Source organism: Lissotriton vulgaris, chromosome 3_2 (assembly GCF_964263255.1).
Source record: "Lissotriton vulgaris chromosome 3_2, aLisVul1.2, whole genome shotgun sequence".
Classification (NCBI taxonomy): domain Eukaryota; kingdom Metazoa; phylum Chordata; class Amphibia; order Caudata; family Salamandridae; genus Lissotriton; species Lissotriton vulgaris.
This window is the reverse complement of record NC_141690.1, coordinates 138329542-138350436: the sequence shown is the minus strand read 5'-3', so window position 1 is coordinate 138350436 and position 20895 is coordinate 138329542.

Below are 20895 nucleotides of genomic sequence, written 5' to 3'. Positions count from 1 at the left end.
GAAGGACGCCACCAAGACTACGTACAAAGGCTGGTTGAACTGGGTCATCCACATCAGGGGCGCACACAACCTGGCGCTGCAACACACCCCATGGAAAACGCCTTTCAGAGGACTGTGGGAAACACTGGACAAAAGCATGACCCAAGATGTCCCGCAGTAAAAACACTGCCCAACACCTGACCTGGGCCCACGATGACGCCTAGGGAGCAAAAAAGACAACCAAGGGACTAGTAACACCCCCTCCAAACCAGAATGGGTGTATCTAGATGTTTGTCCTATCCTTAACCTCCACCTATCCCTATCTCTTTTCTCTTCTTTCCTATCTCAGACTAACCTCTGTGCAAGTATACCCAGAAAAAGGGGACCCGCGCAAATGTACTTTTGACTTTTATACTCTGTATTTACCTGCTGCAGAAAACCAGTGTAACAAGCCTGTACTTTGTATATAAAATATATTTAAAAAATAAATAAAAATAAATAAATAAAACACAGTGACTTCTACACAATGGAAAAAATGCTTAACATCTTCCCATACAGCTGCCTTCCCTCTATTGATCTAAATATGAATCCACTATGGTCGTTTCTTTACATCTCACAATGAATTTCAGATGTAGGATAATAATAAACAATACACATCACAACAGAACTTTCCACTTCTCTCTCCCTCCAACAATGCCAGCTCCGGCCCAGAAGTAGAAACTAGGGGTCAGATTTAGTAAGATTTTGCATTGGTATTTCGTCAATTGTATGGCGCAGTCCCCAATGTAAATTCATTATTGGTATTTACTGAGCCATGCAAAGATGCTTTTCTTAACTTTCTGAAGTTTAGTAAATGCAAAGGAACACAGGGTAGTGCATATCGCTGGGAAGGCTTTCTAATGTGGAGCATGGGCATTCCCATGAATACACCCATGGATTTTGAAACATTCTCAGATTTACCAAAGAAAATAAACAGGGGAATGCGTCAAAATACTGCACCTTCCTCAGTGAGGCGCAACAAGGAGAAATGCCTTTAATTCTCCTTGTTACTTCCTCAGTCTCTGTGTGTTACATTCTGCAGCACACATAGAAAGAGAACCATGCCTCTAAGGATTATTATTAAGGAGAAAGTATCTCTTCTTGCACAAAAATAATCTTTCCCATTACGCACGCCCTTCTTGCACCATGGTGTATTTGCGTTAGGCAGCACACAGTGCACCAATGCTAGGAGAGAACAGAAATGTGCCATAACTTTGTAAATGTGGCGCATATCTGCTGTCTGCTTGTCACACAATGCAGTGCAGCAAGCTGCCTTTCTGTGTTGCGTTGCATGAAATGCACGTAATTCTACCCAAACATTTCTGATTGGATGAACCACTGCAGTAACCTGCTAAGCAGACTGTATTCATAAGAAATGCCATCATGGGACCTGCAGAGCTGTTCAAAGTTGCCAGCCTACTGAAAAACCATGAACTACAAGTCTGTATCCCTCACACCTAATCATACACCACACTGCTACACTCTGCATCTCATAATATGGTAACCGTACCTCACTGGTCATCATGCATGACATAGAAACACTTCCCACATTTGACCACAAAACAAAGACAACGCACTTTTAATGATACACCACCCTATATGGCCTAACTTGCTGCTTATGTAGGTAAGCGCTTCAGTGTCACACATAGGGGTAATACTCGCTTAAACACATGTGCAATACAATATAATTTGTGTTATCACCAAGAGTTGTTTTGATCCTATAAAAATCTTTGTTTCCATTACATTTTAGAATTATAAAACAAAATATCCTTCATTTGTGCTTTCATAACTCATGGTATATGCTGAAATATTTGTACTCTTCATTTACAGGTATTTACATTTTTTGTCAATTAGAAACACAGTGACATCCTTCGCAATTTATTGTCACACAACCAGTACACAAGGCCACTGGAATTATGTGATTCTGCGGTTGTGTAATTATGCAATTCTGTAACTGCTGTATTTTCCACATAATTATGATTTTTTCACAATTGCCACATAGTTCATCATTTGCTGCATTTTCTGCAGATTTAAACAAAAAACAAATTTTTGTTTGCAGCACAAACAAATCAAAGGTTAGTAAAAATGCCTAAACACATGCTGCTGTGCATTGGAAGGTCATTCTCAAAGATTAACAGGCCACCTTACAGTTACTTACAGCTGTACTTGTATGTGGAACTGGTTTTAATGAGGTCAAACCTTTGCCCAGACAGTGCTAACGTGTAAAAATGACAAAATAGTTAAGTGACACAATAACAAATTGTGCAGCATTGGGCGGCATAATTGGAGTTTTCTTGCTACATAGTTTAAGTCAACATCGCCACATAATTAGGCTTCCACTGCAGCAGAAGTACAAGGGCCCTGCCTGTACCCAAGAGAGAATGTCACATAGTTCACTTCACAAAATCCTCTCAGCTTGCAGTCAAAGAAAAGAGTAAACAACATCACCACATTAACCCCTTGCCCATGGCACAAATTCCGCCGCAGTACTGGGAAATGAACGAGTGGGCGTGTTTAGGACGGCCCCCGGCCGGCCAGGGCACACGCCCACTGTGACATACGCAACGAGTTAAAACACATAAGCAGCAATCTCTCAATAGACATAGCCTGACTTTTAACCTGCAGCAAATGTAACAAGATTGCTCATTCACCTTCTGAACTCACGCACCTCTATACTGTGCGAGCTTCCTGGGTCGTTTGGGGGGGACCAAAGATTATTATGGAATATCCAGCCTTGTAGTCTGGATATTCTCCTTTCCAATGTCTGGCAAGTATGCCCGATGTAAAGTGTAAAAGACACTTTACATCGGGCGTACTTTCCGGACATTGGGAAGGAGAATATCCAGACTACAAGGCTGGATCTGATGCCTTTGGATCCGTATTGTGGGGCTCTTCTCTGAATTACTACTTGTTGATTTCTGATATAAACTTAAAAACGTGTTGGATATTCCACTCTGTATACACAGCCCTGATGAAGTTCGTTCATTGGAACGAGACGCGTTGGCTGATGCCCATTTTTTACTACCATGAATAATAAAGGAATTTGATAGACTTACTTCTATGGCTTTGACTTCATTCCTGGTGCACCTTCCATTCTCTAAGAATTGACAGTTTCTGGTTTCCAGTGGAGCTCAACTACGGCAGGCTCCGAAAGGTGATGCACAGGACTCTTACATTTTAACAGAATGTGCTGAACCTTTGGTCAGCCGTCGTGAAGAGTGTGTTTTTTTTGTATCTATAAAGTCAATATCTCTTTTTAAGGATGGGAAAGGTTCTTTTTTGTATACTGCTGGGATTAGTCTAAAACACACTCATACCCAGTTTATACAACCAACACTTGATAAAATTCAGCCATGGTATGCTCTCTCTAGTGCGGTGGTCTACAAACTTTTTGAGGCCGAGACCCCCCATCAACATTTTTTAGGCTTAAGGACCTAACAAAAATTTCTAGAACTTGGAACTCCGTATCATTGACAACCATAAATGTTCACCAGAGAAATGGTAAATCTGTGGTTGCACCTCATTAGTACCACTTTAACACCCACATATAGAAATAAGCAACAAAAAGGTGACCAGCAGAGCTTTACAAATGGCCTTCTACTAAGCGTCAACACCTGTTGCTGCTTTTTAGTAACTTTTGAACCTTTTGAATAAATATTTTTTCCGAGTTAAAATCAGAAGATTATGTGGCACATGATGGATTATGTGGAAAAATGCGCAAAATCTATACTTCATGCTAAAATTGCTGCGGCCTCACAATCACATAATTCTAGTGGCCCTTGGTATAATAGCTGTTATGCATGGGCTGCAACTTTATTGCACGGCATTAGAGGAAAACCATATTATATTTCATGGGATGCTGACAGCTTGGCATTTATAGCTGCATGTAACTGGGGGTAGCTGAACATCATTCATCATATTTAATACATGCATACGTTTTTTAGGTCCCTTCAACACATTCTCAGGGATAGTAAAAGCTATGTAAATACAATGACAATTAAAAGGATGCACTTCACAGCTCAGTTAACTCTGTGCACTACTGTGCACTACCTCTCAAAAGGTTTCAAGTGATTCAATAAATGAACTTCAACAGCACTCTCCTTTCCTGAGAAATCAAAGCCAAGGCAGACAGTTGAAAGAAATGCAAATGTGCACAACGAGTTAATGGGCAAATCCTTTACATTTGCAGATTAACTTGTTGTGCACATTTGCATTTCTATGAGGACAGCAGTACACTGGAAGAAAGGTGTGTTAACTGTCTGCCTCGCTTCTGTTTCCCAGCACAGGAGAGGCCCTGAATAACGCTCCAGGGAAAGCATTTTAACTACCCTGCCTGGAATCTTTTCTTTTAGCAAAGGAAGAGCGTGACCCCATTCCCATGACTCCACGGCCCCCCTTAGGGTCGCGCCCCACAGATTGAAGACCTCTGCTCTAGTGTATAGTGTTAATACATCCAGTAGTGATTCTTTTCTGGGGAGTGGGGTATTGTTTGGCCAGACTCAAATCGAGTATGCAAGAGGCCTGAAAGCAATCATGTGTGATCTCATAAAATAATTTTTGTTCTTATCATTGAACCCTACATTATTCTGGCCCCTATAACTCAGCTCCATACCATGCAGCTCCAATGCCCTTAGATTGGAACACTTGGATCACTGGGGCCACTGGTCTATACATTTAATTTCTCAATTTGTTTGACTAAAACAGAGTTGATGTGTTGAGTGAGAACTGCCTTTTTGCAATTTGTGGGACCCATGATAGTGAATTAGTTAACCTAACCCCCAGATAGTTAAATTGCTTCATCTGCTCTAATGAAGTGAAGCCCAGCTTTATCATGCCCCTAGAGGACTTATGTGGGTTGAATAACATCAATTTAGTTTTCATGATATTAATGTCCAGTCAAAATTCCTCACAGGGTGCCCCAAACCGATCCACTAAATTATGTAGCTCCATCCGGGTCCTGGAATTCAGAAGGGTAACTGTAGTTTGAGTTTAAAGTTTGAGTTTAAAACATTTATAAAGCACACGTTCACCTGGCGGTTTCATGGCGCTGTGGTGTACTGAACCTCGGAGAACAAAAAGGTCGGGAGAGAATAAGGTGGTTATAGTGGGAAGGCTTGTAGAAAAAGAAAGGTTTTTAGCGCCTTTCGGAAGTGAGAGTAATGAGTGGAAGATCTGAGGTGGGCCGGAAGAGAGTTCCAGAAGGTTGGGGCGAGTGTGGAGAATTTCGAGCCCCCCACTTTTTGCGCCTAAAGTGGGGAACTGTCAACAGATGTTTGGAGGATGAACGGGGGCGTAGGCTTTAATTTCCGAGGAGATGAAGGCAGGGGCTAATCCGACCTGAGCCTGAAAAGTGATACATCCCATCTTGAACTGGGATCGTTCTCGAATGGGGAGCCAGTGCAAGGACTTGAGGAGCAGGGTAACGTGATGGAATTTGGCCAGGTTATAGACTAGGCGGGCAGCCTGGTTTTGGACCAGCTGTAATCGCCGCATACTGTATGCGGGCATGCCACAGTATAGGGCGTTGCCATAGTCTAAGCGAGAAATAACCATTGCCAGAACAATGAGTTTTAGGGCAGAAAAAGAAAAGAAGCGGGAAACCCTACGGATGGTGCGGAGTGAAAGAAAAGAAGAGGACACCGCTGAACTAACTTGGGAGTGCAGAGTGAGTTGATCGTTCAGCTTGATCCCAAGCGTTTTCACAGAGGAGGATGGGGTGGGGGGACCTAGGGAGGGAGGAGAAAAAAGAGGGGTCCAGGGACTGGAGCAACCACCTGTCAAAACCAGCTCAGTTTTGTCTGGGTTTAACTTCAGGTGGTTGTAGTTCATCCAGTCCCGGATGAAGATCATAATAGATTGGAACTTGGCCATGGACTCGGGGGATGGGGACAAAGAGAAAATAAGCTGGAGGTCGTCCGCATAGTTATAAACGGAGACCTCCATTTGCTGAAGGGCAAAAATGAGGGGGGCAATGTACAGATTAAATAGAAGTGGGGAAAGGGAGGAGCCCTGAGGAACCCCGCCGAGAAGTCCGGGGGTCCACCGAGAAGTCACCCAGGCGCACTGCCTGGGTGCGGTCCCTAAGGAAGGAGGACAGCCAGACCAGGGCCGAGCCGCCAACCCCGGCCGCCCTGACACGGGAGAGTAAGATGGAATGATCGACCGTGTCAAAGGCGGCGCAGTGGTCGAGGAGGACCAGGGCCTGGGTGAGGTTGGTGTCCATGCCCTCTCTGAGGTTGTCGAGGACCGATAACACGACAGTCTCTGTGTAGTGTGCGGGACGGAAACCGGCCTGACGGGGGGCTAATACCCCGTTTTCCTCCACGAAGGTAGTGAGCGCTCTGGTCACATGTCGCTCCAATACCTTCCCCAGAAAGGTCAGTAGAGAAATGGGGCGGTAGTTGACAAGAGCGGAGGGGTCAGCGCCGGGTTTTTTGAGGATGGGGACAATGATGGCTGATTTTAGAGATTGAGTAACAATGCCCTGAGACAGAGGGCTGTTAAGAAAAGTAAGAGGGGGTTGCACACAGATCGGGTAGATGTGCCTGAGAATGTGGGCAGGACAAGGATCTAAGGGGGAACCTCATTTGACCAAGGGAAGGAGGGAGAGAAAAGCCTCTTCTGTCAGAAGGGGGAATGAGTCAAGGCGTGCCTCGACTGAAGGACACCGGGGGTCAAGAAAAGAAGGGGGGGGAGGAGGGATATTGGCTTTGATATTTGAAATTTTGTCCAAGAAATAAGTGTTAAGGGAGTCGCATAAATCCTGGGTAGGGGAGGGTTTGAGGGTAGTTCTATCGGAGTAGGCAAGATCGTGAACAATAGAGAAAATTTCTCTGGGCTGGTTTTCAGCAGCCAGGATTTTTGAAGAGAAATAGGCTGTTTTAGTGGTTAGAATAGATTTTTTGTATTGGGACAGAAGGGTGGTGTACTGGGCTTTAAGGTTGGGGCAATAGTCTTGCCTCCAGGCTCGCTCAGCATGACGCACTGTTAATTTTAAGGCCTTCAATTCCTCGGTGAACCAGCGGTTGGCATCGTTCGCCCGTCTGGAGGACACTCGCCTGAGGGGAGCGACCGAGCCGCAGCCTGACAGAAGCCAGGAATCGATAGAGTCGGCTTGTGCAGAAATTGACAGACCGAGTAGACCCGGACTGGAAGAAGAGAGAGTGGCGGACAGAGAGGCCACATCCACCTGGCTCCAAGAGCGCGCCCAGATGTTTTTGGGAAGAGAGGGCTTGGTGGCTGGGCTGAGGTGTAGGGAAAAAGAAATCAAGAAGTGATCGGACCAGGGGCAGGGGGAGATGGACAGAGAAACTATGGGACAATTGAAGGGACCAAATCTGATCAAGGATGTGGCCCTGAATGTGAGTGGGGGAGTGAACGTGGGAGTCGAAATTGAGAGAACGAAGGGTGTCCGAAAATTCTTTGGAGGTGGAACATTCTGCGGGGTCTGAGGGCCAAAAATTGAAATCACCTAATACCCCGATGGAGGAGTTGTTGACCGCTAAGGTGGCCACAAGATCTTGGAACCCGGAGAGAAAAAGTTGAGAGGGTTGAGGGGGACGATACATCAGCAAGCAGGTAAGTGGGACTCTAAAAGACAGGGAACGGACTACTAAGAAATCTGATGAGTCAATGGAAGAGAAGGTTAAAGGCTGAAAGGGGAATTCTCTGCGGGCGATCAAGGCGACACCACCGCCCGATTTGCCAGAGGGTCGATCGGTGCGCAGAGCCTAATAAGAGGCGGGAAGAGTAGCTAACAAGGAGGGGTGGGAGTTGTCACAAAACTAAGTCTCTGTATGAAATAAGAGATCTGGTTTGTGCAAGTCCAGTAAGACAAAAAGTTTGTGGCAGTGCTTATCTGCTGACCGGGTGTTAAGATAGTAGACGGATAGGGTGGTAGACTCAGGGGGAGCAGGGCGATCGGGAGAAGGGTTAAGGTGGGGAGGGGGAGAGCAGGGCGAGAACGAGAGAGATGGGGAAGGGCACGAGGCAGTCAATCCCAATCTGTCAATGTGCTCAGTCACAGGGTCATCCAAAGGCCACGGGTCTTGGAGTTTATAGAGTTGCGCAGAGGAGTATTGTGCAATCTGGGCATGGTGGGGAGGCCCAAGGCCCTAGGCCCGGCCGGCCGCGGACAGGCGCAGACGGGCTTGCCTTAGGCGCGCCCGCTGCGCTCGTCCACTGCGCGTCCGAAAGAAGCACATGATTTATAGAGGGTAGAGTGGTGGCAGGGGGTGTGGCCTCTGAGAAGGGGCGTGGCCTCTGGGCTCGCCGGAATGGCGCCAAGAAGTGATTTCGGTGCTGTAGCCGCGGCAGCGTTAAATCCGCTGCGCGGGCAGCTCGAGGCGAAGTGGTGAGTTTTAAAATACAATTTATTCAAGTGACAATCAAATTTGTTAAAAAAGAGCAAGTCGCGCTCCCGGCTTCCGCCTCAGGAGGCTAGTGCAATCTGATGTGGCGCTTGTAGTCAGCGTCTACTTATAGGTGGCGGCGGGGCGTGGCCTCTGAGAAGGGGCGTGGCCTCGGGGCTCGCCGGAATGGCGGCAAGAAGTGATTTCGGTGCTGAAGCCGCGGCAGCGTTAAATCCGCTGTGCGGGCAGCTCGAGGCGAAGTGGTGAGTTTTAAAATACAATTTATTCAAGTGACAATCAAATTTGTTAAAAAAGAGAAAGTCGCGCTCCCGGCTTCCGCCTCAGGAGGTTAGTGCAATCTGATGTGGCGCTTGTAGACAGCGTCTACTTATAGGTGGCGGCGGGGGTGTGGCCTCTGAGAAGGGGCGTGTCCTTGGGGCTCGCCGGAATGGCAGCAAGAAGTGATTTCGGTGCTGAAGGTCTGGCAGCGTTAAATCCACTGTGCGGGCAGCTCGAGGAGAAGTGGTGAGTTTTAAAATACAATTTATTCAAGTGACAATCAAATTTGTTAAAAAAGAGAAAGTCGCGCTCCCGGCTTCCGCCTCAGGAGGTAGCAAAAAAGCAACAATGCCACTACTTGACCAGCAAACTTAGGGGGGGGGGTCGCCTCTACAGACAGTTAGTGAATCTATCAATCCATTAATGTAAAGGGTGAAAGTACACATCCTTGATGCACTCCTCTGATCACCCTGCTCCCATCAGTCAGTCCACCCTCCCTCCCCCATCTGACTTGGGCGTAGTTATCCCTGTGAAGTTTTATGATTATCTGCAGTAATTTACTTGGGACCCCTTTTATGCTGAGAGCTGCCCAAAGTTTCTCTCGAGGGACTAGATCAAATGCGGCACCCAGGTCCACAAACACAACATATACATGTTCCCTTTTAATTTTCACATATTTCCATAAAATTATTAAAAACGGGACAGTTGGTCCTTGGTACACATATTTTCTCTAATACCTGCCTGCAGGGGGGGCAGTATAGTCCCTTCCCTCATCCATTCAAGAAGCAACTCCAGCAGATGCCTACAGAATATTTTCTGTGCAATATCGATTAGGCTGATAGGTCTGTAGTTCACCAGATTGCTTTTGTCCCCTCTTTAAATCGAGCCAAAACAGCACTTGTGCTGTCAGGCAATCTGCTGAATGTACTTTGTGGGGTCTGGCCCATCCCAGGCTTTGGATTGGCTTTTTTTGTTTGTTATTTAAAAATCTAAGCCTCCAAATGGCTAAAGCGTTGGATGAATGCCCCACCTTTTGAGGTCTTGGCTAGGCAGCGCATGCGCTGTCTCGTCGAGAGATCCTTTATACAGTATTGTGGGGGAAGGCTCCGCCCACTTTCTGTCTATGGTTTTCATTGGCTTCAATCTTAAATTCTGCATTTTGATTTGTTTTCAGGTTGTTAGTCCCTCCTCCTGACGGCCATGTTGTCATTTATATCCTTCCCTGGCGGTTGGCCTCTTTACTCCAAAACAATTTTTGCTCCTGTGTCCTCATTCCCCCTCCCACAGTCTGTGACTTTTTGCCCCCCCCTTCTGCACCCCCACTCCTATTCGTGCCTTCCTGGACCGCCACCCTCCCATTTCCAATGCAATAGGTTTTGTGTAAAAATGCGTCCTATTGCACTATGAAATGCTTGTTTGGCGTGTGATTGGTGAGTCAATTCGTACTCTTTTGTCTCACATGTGCGCAATGCCTTACATCCTACGCATGGGTGAGAAAACAGTGGCGTATTCACAATTCACATCGGGAGGCAGAGACAGCACAAGTTAGGAATTTGAGCTCCCTTGCTAGTCCGGCTACCAATACATGCAGAGCGGAGGGACAGCAGCAGTCCAGCTAACCTACCAGGGGAAGCATAAAGCGCGGTGAGCACTCTCCCACCGAGGACTTGACTGCTTACTTAAATTGTGACAGTCGCACCACAATCACCTCGCTTGTAACAGCGACAGACACCCGAAGAGGGGAGCTGCAGGAGCCACAAAGACCAAGAAATTGGATGCTGAGTACTCTGGTACTATGACATAGGAGGCGGGTGCTAAAAAAGTGGGCACCGCAGCACTCAACAATTGGTAGAAGGGAAGGCCGGGGAACCCAGAAAGTGATATCGCAGATATGACCTGTAGCAATTGCTCGCATTTTTTCAGCCAATCCTAAGGAACAATACAGTCTTGGGCAGCCCACAGCTAATAAACAACAAGCAAAGCTCCCCAGCCAATCCACGTAAGAGTTTTCGTAACCAATCCAAGGTCTCAACACTTTCCTACCATTCAATACCTATCCGCCAACGTGATATTATTATTAGGAGTTGTGCAAGCTACATAGTTTCACCACTACTAACGTTGACGGCGATGTTGTAGCGAAAATAGGCGTACGCGTCAAAGAAATGAGATATTGTATTGTATTGTAAGCAAGTACCTGCCAGTTCCACACACAATAAGCATGCATGCCAGCAATCCTGATTCTTTTGGGATACTACATTTTCAAGGGTAATCTCCTGATTCCTGCACTCAAAAAACGGATTCCTTGGGGACGTCAGATGGCAGGGGCTGGTCTTGTTAAATAAGTGTCCTGGCCGATTTTCTGTCCAAGACCCTGCATAGGGTGTACTACTGGTAAACCGGCTCAGGTGGGCAGAACTCTGTGTCTCATCTGCTGATCACAGGTGCGTGTGATGCTTCACAAAATGCTTTCTGAGTCTTGAGGCGCTGCCTGCAGAGAGATGCACACATTCCTCGGGGAGTGGATGTATACTTATGGGTTAATGTTTTTAGTGCAGAAAACTTGTAGTACCCCGCCGCTCACAAGTCCCAGCCCTGCTTAAGGACTACAGTGGGCCCAGTGCACACTACATACATACATCTAGGTATGTATTTCCATAACCTTTAACTCTTTTACAAAACACATACACACACGCACGCGCACACACACACACAGGGCTTTAAGTTGGGTGAATAAACTGGGGGGTCTCCCAAAGGGGAGTGGCCAATGTAATTAAGGGCATGACTTAAAAACACTTAAGCCAAAAACGTGTGCTTAGCATAGTGTGCCGCCTGACTTCTATCTGGCTGTTTCGGTCATTGCATCCAGATATATTGTATTGTAGTGTATTGTAATTGCATTTATATAGCGCTTACTACCCCTGGCGAGGCGGCGAAGCGCTTTTTCGGCGAGTATCACACAACTCCGGGACCCATAGAGTATTGGTGTTGAATTAGTATAGTGAGACATAAAAGTACCTTTTAAGTGGTGGATAGGTTAGTCAGTTAATTAATTCGGAAGGATAGCAGTAGGATAGAAGAGGTAAAAAGCATTGTATTTATTGTATAGCAATTTTTACCCCATACGGTGTATTAAATCGCTTTTTATTTATTTTTTGGGGCGAGTAGCACGCTATTCCGTAAACCCATAAAGCATTAGTGGTGAATTAGTAAGGTGAAATATGAAAGTAATTTGAGTGGTGGATATTAGTCAGTTATTTGGAGTGAGAAGGATAGCAGAGGGATAAAAGGGGAAGAAAGCTTTGCATTCATATAGCACCTCTTACCCCTGATGGGTGTTTAAGTGCTTTCATGGCGAGTAGCACGCTAGTCCGGAAGACATTATGGAAAGTGTTGACAATAGTATAGTGAAATATGAAGTAATTTGAGTGGTGGATATGTTATTCAGTTATTTGGATAGAGAAGGGTAGGAAGTGGGATACAAGAGGGAAAGAGGGAAAGAGGTTTGTATTTATATGGCGTTTGCTAACCCTGATGGGGTTTAGAAGCGCTTTTTTCTTGTTGCGAGTAGCACGCTACTCTGGAACCCAAAAGGATTAGTGTTGAATTAGTATGGTGAAACATGAAAGTAATTTGAGTGGTGGATATGTTAGTCAGTTATTTGGATTGAGAAGGGTTGGGGAGGGGTAGAAAAGGGAAAAAGGTTTGCAACTATATAGCGCTTGTAACCCTCATGTGGTGTTGAAACTCGCTATTGGAGAGTAGCACGCTACTTTGGGACCCATAAAAGATTAGTGGTAAACTAGTATAGTGGAATATGGAATATGAGAAGTGAACATGTTAGTCTTATTTTGATTGAAAAGTATAGTCGAGTGATAGAACAGTGAAGGGTTTGGATTTATTTATTTGGAGGTCATAGCAAGAGGAGGCGGCTTTTGGGTGAGTAAAAGGAGTTTTGGAGGGGAAGAGGGAAGAGTTCAGAAAGACTTGTTTTGCGGGATCGGTATAGTAAAAAGAGGTGCCAGATGATGCAAGGAGGGGTTGAGTAGGGGAGAGTCTAGAAAGGGTTATTTTGGGGATCATAGTAGTGGTATGGGCTTTGGGATAAAAGAGAGTGGATGTAGATAATATATTGATAGATGTATAGGGTGAGAGATAGGGTAGTGCATTGGAAAGAGTTGTAGAAAGAAGTTTGAGATGCGTCAGAAAGTTGGGCTACAAGATATATGTATAGGCTGAGAAATAGGGTAGTGCATTGGAAATGCTAAATTAGAAGAAAGTGATAAATATATAGATACATAAGTACATTGAAAGTATATAGATGCATAAAGGAGGTAAGTACATGGAGATTAAATATATTGATAGAGGTACAGGATGAGAAATAGAGTAGTGCATTGGATATGCTTTTTTGGGGGGGGGGGGAGTAACAAACACAAAGATCCAAGTACATGGGACATAGATGCACAATGGAAGAAAGTACATATAGACCATATTTTTTTATATAAAAATGATTCTATGTTTATACAAAGCAATACACAGAGATAGGTACATATCCATAGTGAAAATAAATGCTTATATACAGAAAGATATGCTGCAAATTTCTGTTTGCGTTTGGTGCTTATGTGGGGAAGAGCGAGTAGTTTTCTGAAGATAAGGTGGTTGTCGGTGGATCTTGTGTTGGGGGGGTGAAGAGTTCCATAGTTTGGCTGCTTGAATAGAGAATGATGTGCCACCCATGGTTTTTTCTTGTATCTTGGGATTTTGAGGCGAGATGCCCCTCTAGAGCAGAGGTTCCTTTGTGGGTTTTTTAACAGATCTTTTTATTAAGAGAGGTTCCTTTGTTGAATGTGTTTGGTGATTTTATTCCTGATGAAGAGGGATCCCATTCCATGTTTTGCTTTGTGGGTGATAGAAAGTAGCTTGAACGTGGATCTTCTGGCAACCTTTAACCAATGCAGGGCTTTCAAGGCTGGTGAGATATGGTCTCGCGGTTTGATATGCAAGAGTAGTTTGGCAGCTGAGTTCTGAATCCGTTGTACTCTTTTCATAGTTGTTAAAGGTGATTTGTGGTAGAGGCTATTGGCGTAATCGAGTTTGGACAGAACATGGGAGTTGTTTGCTTGGACCTTGTGAAGAATTCTCAAATAAGGGAAAATTCATTGCAGCGTTTTTATAGTAACAACGCTTGATCTTGCTAGTTTGTCCACTTGGGCATTTATCAATAGTTTGGAGTCCATGGTCATTCCGAGGTTTCTTACTTTCTTCGATACTTTAGGCGGTGATCCCAGTTCATCAGGTCAGGCGGCAAGCGGGTCATAATGTTTCCAATTGCCAAATGCGAGTATTTCCATTTTGGAAGCATTCAATTTGAGATGGCTCCAAGCCATCCACTGATCCACGGTTCTGAGACAACTGAAAATTGTGGATTGTTCAATGTCTTTGGGGCATTCCAGTTGAAGGAGTATTTGTGTGTCATCTTCATAGTTATAGCACGTGAGGTGAAATTGATTGATCAGTACCTGTAATGACTTCATGTAGATGTTGAAAAGCATGGGCTGTATGATAGAGCCTTGAGGGACCCTTGCTTTTGTGGAGTATGGTTTGGATGAGAAAGGTGGGGTATGGATGACATTAGTTCTGTTTCGAAGGTAGGACGTGATCCAGTCTAGAGTAGTTCTCTCTATGCCGGCTTCATAGTCTTCGTTTGAGTGTCATGGTCAACCGTGTCAAAGGCAGCCGAGAGGTCCAAAAGGAGTAGCGCAGCAACCCCGTTGCCGTCCACTGTATTCTTCAGGTCATCCCAGATGGCAAAGAGGGTAGATTCAGTGCCTTTTCTTGGATGAAATCCTGTTTGGAAGTCTGAAAGTATGTCATTCTCTTCAATGAATTGCTCTTTCTATCAGTTTGCCCAGGAAAGGTCCACTTGTAATGGGTCTGTAGTTGTCAGGGTCAAGCCGATCCAAGTTTGTTTTCATCAGTAAAGGGCATATGTGTGACTTTTTGAGTTCTTCTAGAAACATTCCGGTAGTTAAGGAATTGTTGATGGTGATTCTTTCTGGAGTGGCAGCAGAAGTTCTTAAAAGAATTGCCTTGAAAGTTTGTGGTGGACACGGGTCAGAAGGGCTGTCGGCAGGCCTGCTTGCTTTGACCAGGTCCATAAATTCATCGTGTGAGATTTGTTGGAAGGAACGGAGAGGCTGGGTTAGAGTATTCTTGGATTATTGTTATGTACAAAGGTTAGTGCTGGTGCTTTGTTTCTGTTTTAAGTAGGAGTCCAATGTGTCTGATTTGTCCGTGTAAGGTTTTGCCAGTTTGTCTGAAATCTGGAGTAACAGGATGAGTTCCTTCTAGGCAATTTGGTTTGGGAAATTCACTGAGTATTTTATAGAATTCTTTATTTGCACATTTAGCATTTTGAATTCTGTCTGAATAGCACCTTTTCTTAGCTTTTTTGATAGCGGACTTGATAATCTGTTAATTTTCTATAGGTGAAGTTTGTCTTGGTTGGTGTTTGTTTTAAGCCAGGTACGTTGCAGCTTTCTAATTTGTTGTTTTATGTCTTTTATTTCTATGTTTCTCGAAAGCGCTTTTTTTCTTTTGTTCTACTGTGTGGTTTTGAGTGGTATCAGGATGTCAAAAGCTTCCTAAAGACACTCAATTGTTTAACAGAATTTATTGTTTCCAGATTTGTACTGGATGTTAGTTGTGTTTTTATGGCCCAGATGTAGGTAATAGCAAATTACCGAATGGTAAATACCAAATTTTACCGATTCAGTATTTACTATTCGGTAATTGCTATGTAGGAAAAAAATTCGGTAAAAATACCGAATCGGTAAGATTCGGTAATTACCGATTCGGTAATTACCGATTCAATATTTGCTATGGAATCCTATGGTAAATTTACCGATTTTACAAGGGGAACATAGTGTCACTTTGACACCCTGTCCACCCCTGTTTCCATCTAAGGGCATGTCTGTGTGTCACATGGCACAGGTGTACATGCACAGATGTGCATGTACACAGGAATTCGTTATTTACCAGGTAATAGTATTACATGGTAAATACCGAATCCTGAATGGCCTTTAGCACTGTTAACAGTGCTACCTACATAGCAAATTACAGATTCTGTATTTTTACCGATCGGTAATTTTACCGAATCGGTAAAATGTACAGAATCAGTAAAATTACTGATTCTGTAATTTTACCGATTCGGTAAAATTACCGATTCGGTAAAATTACCGAATCTGTAGGTTTTTCAAACCCCTACATACCAATGTCCAAATACGGGTCGGAAACTGTATTTTCGGCAGTTTCCGACCGGTATTTGGACACCTACATCTGGCCCTAAGTGTTCCAAATTGAGTTTGTTCCACGGCCGATAGATGGATGATGTAAGGTGGTTTTAGAGGAGTCGTATAGTGTTGTTTTATGTTGGGAAGCAAGCAGGTGGTGGTCTAACCATGTGACTGGAGTTATAGTTTGAAAGGTAACTAGTTCCCACAATAAATCTAGATATATGATACAACAAGCAACATCTTACCTTCAATAAGTCAGGACTTTTGGCTTTCTCAATGGTTGTTGGTTGCATAAGATAAATAAGCAGCAACTATGGCTTGTTAATAGGGCTGCTAACGTCTCCGTGGTCCGCGATACAAAGTAGCTGACACTGGAGGTCAGTCGAGAATTTTAGAGAAGTACTTGTTCTCGATCCCATGCAGAAAGCAAAGTTTGCTTATTCCTCACGGAGTTGCTATGTGAACAGGTGGAGTTATTGCCAGCTTTATTCTCTGAAGAGCAGTATCATTTGTTTTCCATTCTTTACTTTAGAGGTTTGGTTTCTGGCACAGGCAGCCACTTCTAACACTCTATCAGGGCATGAGCCGGTGCTGTGAAGCTCTGTACAGTGCAGTACTGTCGCTACATGCCAGAGTGACCCACAGCACGCAGTGCGGTCATACTCCCAGCTCTTACCACGACGGGAACACGTCTTTCAGACAGCCCTCCAAAGCGAGAAATGTGAAAACAAGCTAAATACAGGACTCATCTGACACCAACGACTGTAAAATCTCTGTAGTAATGACTGTCTCTGTTGTCTAGTCTTCAAAGATCTGAGTAACCAAAAGAGTGCTGCTATCTGAAACTTGAGCTTGTCTGTGCACTCTGAGTGCTAGCTCTGCTGTCTGAACACTTTGTAATAGGTGCTATGAGTGTACAGGCACTATTCAAGCATTGTGCTACAGAACCCAGCGCTTCTTCTCTCTTTGGCAGAATTCCCCCTCCTCTAGCCCCTCCCCCCGTTCCCTCCCTCTTTCTCTTCTGTCGGAATTCATCCTGCAGGCTCCAGATGTAAATGATCAGTTCTCATGTTCAGTGCTTTGCTCAGCAGAGACCGCTTCCATGACAGTTGCTAATCTCCCTTTGCAGGATGTTGGTTTACTGTTATTCAACCTGAATCTCACTCAGTCCCTCACTTCAGGCCCCGCCCTCCACGGGGTCAGTTCTGCCTCCCCCATTTAAAGTTGGTTTGACAGGCCTGTTCTTCCATCCTTCTCCCAGCCTGGCCCCTCCCTCTGATTTCTCATATTTTCCAGGACCCCGCGCCTTTTGTGTTTCACCACACTACATTTAACATAACGTGTATTTGTAAAGCGCACGTTCACAAAAGGATATCTTGGCGCTGAATAACAGATGTTTATTGTCACCAAACTCGAAGGTCCTCCTTTTATTGACCTCAGAAGGATGAAAGGCTGAGTGGAGTCACTAGAATTTGAACCTGTGACCATGAGCTTTAGCTCTGGTGACTACAGCGGATTCATTATTCCATCCTGACCCCGCAGTGATTTGTTTGACAAGGGAAATATTTGGATAAAGTTCAGTGGCAGTGATAGCAATAGGATGTATTCATTGTATTGATTTTTTGTAGCAAGTAAAGCCATAGAAGAGCAGAAAATTAAACAAGTATTGGCATAGCCAATAGGTCTTGCCTTTGGGGACCTTATAAGTGTTTAGCCATGCAACAGTTGATGTTGTTGCACCAAGGATATTGTGCTGCACCAGGTCCAAACCAACCACTATACATAAACAAGCATTGACATAGCCAATAGGTCTCGCCTTTGGGACCTTATAAGTGTTTAGCCGTGCAACAGTTGATGTTGTTGCACCAAGGATATTGTGTTGGATAACTAAACACTTATAAGGTCCCAAAGGTGGGACCTATTGGCTATGCCAATGCTTGTTTTTCAAGTTGACTCCCCTGGAGTATTGCCACGGGAACGAGTAGCAACACACACAGCAGTCCTTACGCACAGCTGTTTTTGCCTTTCCATTTTCAGCAGAGTCAAAACAGACATATAAATCTTTCTCTTATTGCAGCTCGAACACAATGGATTTATGCACAGTTGGGCACAGTGAAAACATCATGTTACCTGTGGCCTTCTTGGAACACGCCCTTTGATATCAACCGAGCACACTTCTCGGCTCCCATGTCTCTGAGTCCGACGGCAGTGCATTGATTTTTATCATATTGCTTGTCTCTTGGTGGTTTGTCTCCACAATTTCCCACTGTCAGAAACAACACCTGCATTCTCACAGAAACCATTGCAAGGCCACGTAGCGAGAAGTTTGTAAGAGCACAGGGAGAGGATAAATCCTCCTGCAACACTGAGTTACTGCTCCTGTGGGTCGAGAATGGAAGTTCCTTCAGCAGACAGTAGGTTCTCGTTCACATGCGACTTAGGGCTGCCGTAATAGCTACTACACTGAAAAACGTCACAGTTTATTATGACAGCAATAAAAAGACAATCATAAACATCCTCGGCAGATGTCTCCAATGCTGAAGTCAGTCATCACTGTTATGTGAGTGACTTGGAGCAGTAGGTGGTCTACACATAGGCCCCGGTGCTTCGAGGATCGAATCACCCACCCTGATTAACAATACTGTGTTAAATTACCCATTTTGAAGATTTGCGCACTAATCACAGCAAGGCCAACTACATGAAGTAAGAATATGGGCTTCAAAAGTTGAGGAAAGCAGTAGACCCAATAAAATCTTGCTCATGATGCTTCGTACCATAATCATCTTTCATACAAGGGAAGCCTTGGCTCTGAACCACATCTGACTGGATCCAACCAGAGCAAAACCAAAGGGAATGATGGACGGAGTGGTGAACATTTCAAGCACTCACCCAGTCAACTGATCTGGGTTTAATCCATCATCATTCTTTAGCTCACTTTGCCACCCCAGTTCAGACATGGCCATATGCAAATTAGTCTGACCCTGTGTCTCATGGAAACAGTCCTGCCCGAACTGCCAAGCCAAGTCTTCCCTGGACCAGAAACAAGCATCCTGGGACCAGTTTCTGGCTGATCAGCCGTCATCAGCCAGGCTAGCTCAATCCAGTGGCAAAGTGAGCAAGGGACCCACGTCTGGGCATACCCTGCCAACTTAGGGCGAACAAAGCAAAATCAAAGGGGATGATGGACGGAGTGCTGAACATTGCAAGCACTCACCCCCAGTCAACTGATCTGGGTTTAATCCATCATCATTCTTTAGCTCACTCCGCCACCCCAGTTCAGACATGGCCAAATGCAAATCAGTCTGACCGTGTGCCTCATGGGAACAGTCCAGTCTGAACTCCCAAACCATGTCTTCCCTGGACCAGGAACAAGCATCCTGTGACCGGTTTCTGGCTAATCAGCCGTCATCAGCCAGGCTAGCTTGAATCCAGTGGAAAAGTGAGCAAGGGACCCACGTCTGGGCATACCCTGCCAACTTAGGGCGAACAAAGCAAAACAAAAGGGGATGATGGACAGAGTGTTGAACATTGCAAGCACTTACCACCAGTCAACTGATCTGGGTTTATTCCATCATCATTCTTTAGCTCACTCCGCCACCCCAGTTCAGACATTGCCATATGCAAATCAGTCTGACTTGTGCCTCATGAGAACAGTCCAGCCCAAACTGGGGGTGAGTGATTGCAATGTTCAACACTCTGTTCATCATCCCCTTTGGTTTTACTTTGTTGGCACTAAGATGGCAGGGTATGCTCAGACGTGGGTCCCTTGCTCACTTTGCCACTGCACTGGCTGCCCCTTGAACAGCGTATCTGTTTTAATACGCTCGGCATCACGCATAAGATACTGACAGGAAGTGCCCCAGAAATCCTAGGTGATCTATGCATCGGGTACACCCCTCCGGGGGCCCTTCGTTCGGCGAATTGCTTGTATCCCTCACATACGTAGAGCTAGATCTAGCGGTCTCTCCTTTAGATGCCTGGCCCCCACTCTCTGGAAATCTCTCCATCTTCACATCCCCAGCAACCCTGACCTTCTGGTTTTCAGAAGTCTTGTGAAGACTTGGTTCTTTTCCCCGGTCTAATTTCCTCTGCCCTATTCCCTGTCCCTTCCCAGGAATATTTCCCTTTATCTTATCTCTTGCTTAGTCTGGCTTTAAGCGCTGTGACGCCTCTTTGCCGAGGCAGCCATGCGCTTTATAAGTATTTTAAAGAAAAAACAGTAAAGAAAGAAAGAAATAGACATACTCCTGTGACTGTGATTTTTGACGTACTGATAGAATAGAAATAATTTTTCTCTTTGAACAAGATACCAAACGCGCCCCAAAACCACAAAGTGAGACTGTGCAGTCAGAAAAGATAGTGAAAAATAACGCCCGATTTGTAGATAGCAGGTAGTGGATACTCGTTGGAAAAGAATGTGGTTCAGAAGACTGACCTCTCAAAGTAAATTCGATAGTCGCTTTGTTAGTCAACCATCTTTCATCATTGAATGTACAAAATGCGTATAACTCTTCGGGATCCAAATATGTTCTGAAATCTGTAATCAGAACAGAAGAAATTGACAGACTCCCAGAGGAATTTATTTAGAATTTAACGAGTGTAAGTAATTCCTCCAGTGTTTACTTACTTAGGAATTTGCCCAAAAAGATTTGCTCGTTGTTCAAGCAGAATCCAAAATGTCAGCTCGAAAACAGCTACTGGTGAGCTTATTATAAGTCCCTAATAGACGATAAAGGAGAGCGAAGAGGGAACCGTTACTACATTGCCATGTCTGACAGATCCAACTTGTCCAACCCCAACCCTTAAATATTTTAATGGCCCCAAGAAACTTACTTTGTACAAAAAGTAGAAGTTCACGGTTTCAAAAGGTGATGTATTTCCAGTTGTGCTTTCAGTCTACCCGATTCCGTTTCAAGGGTGTCGTATTCCCAATGGTATTACCAGTCTATCCATTG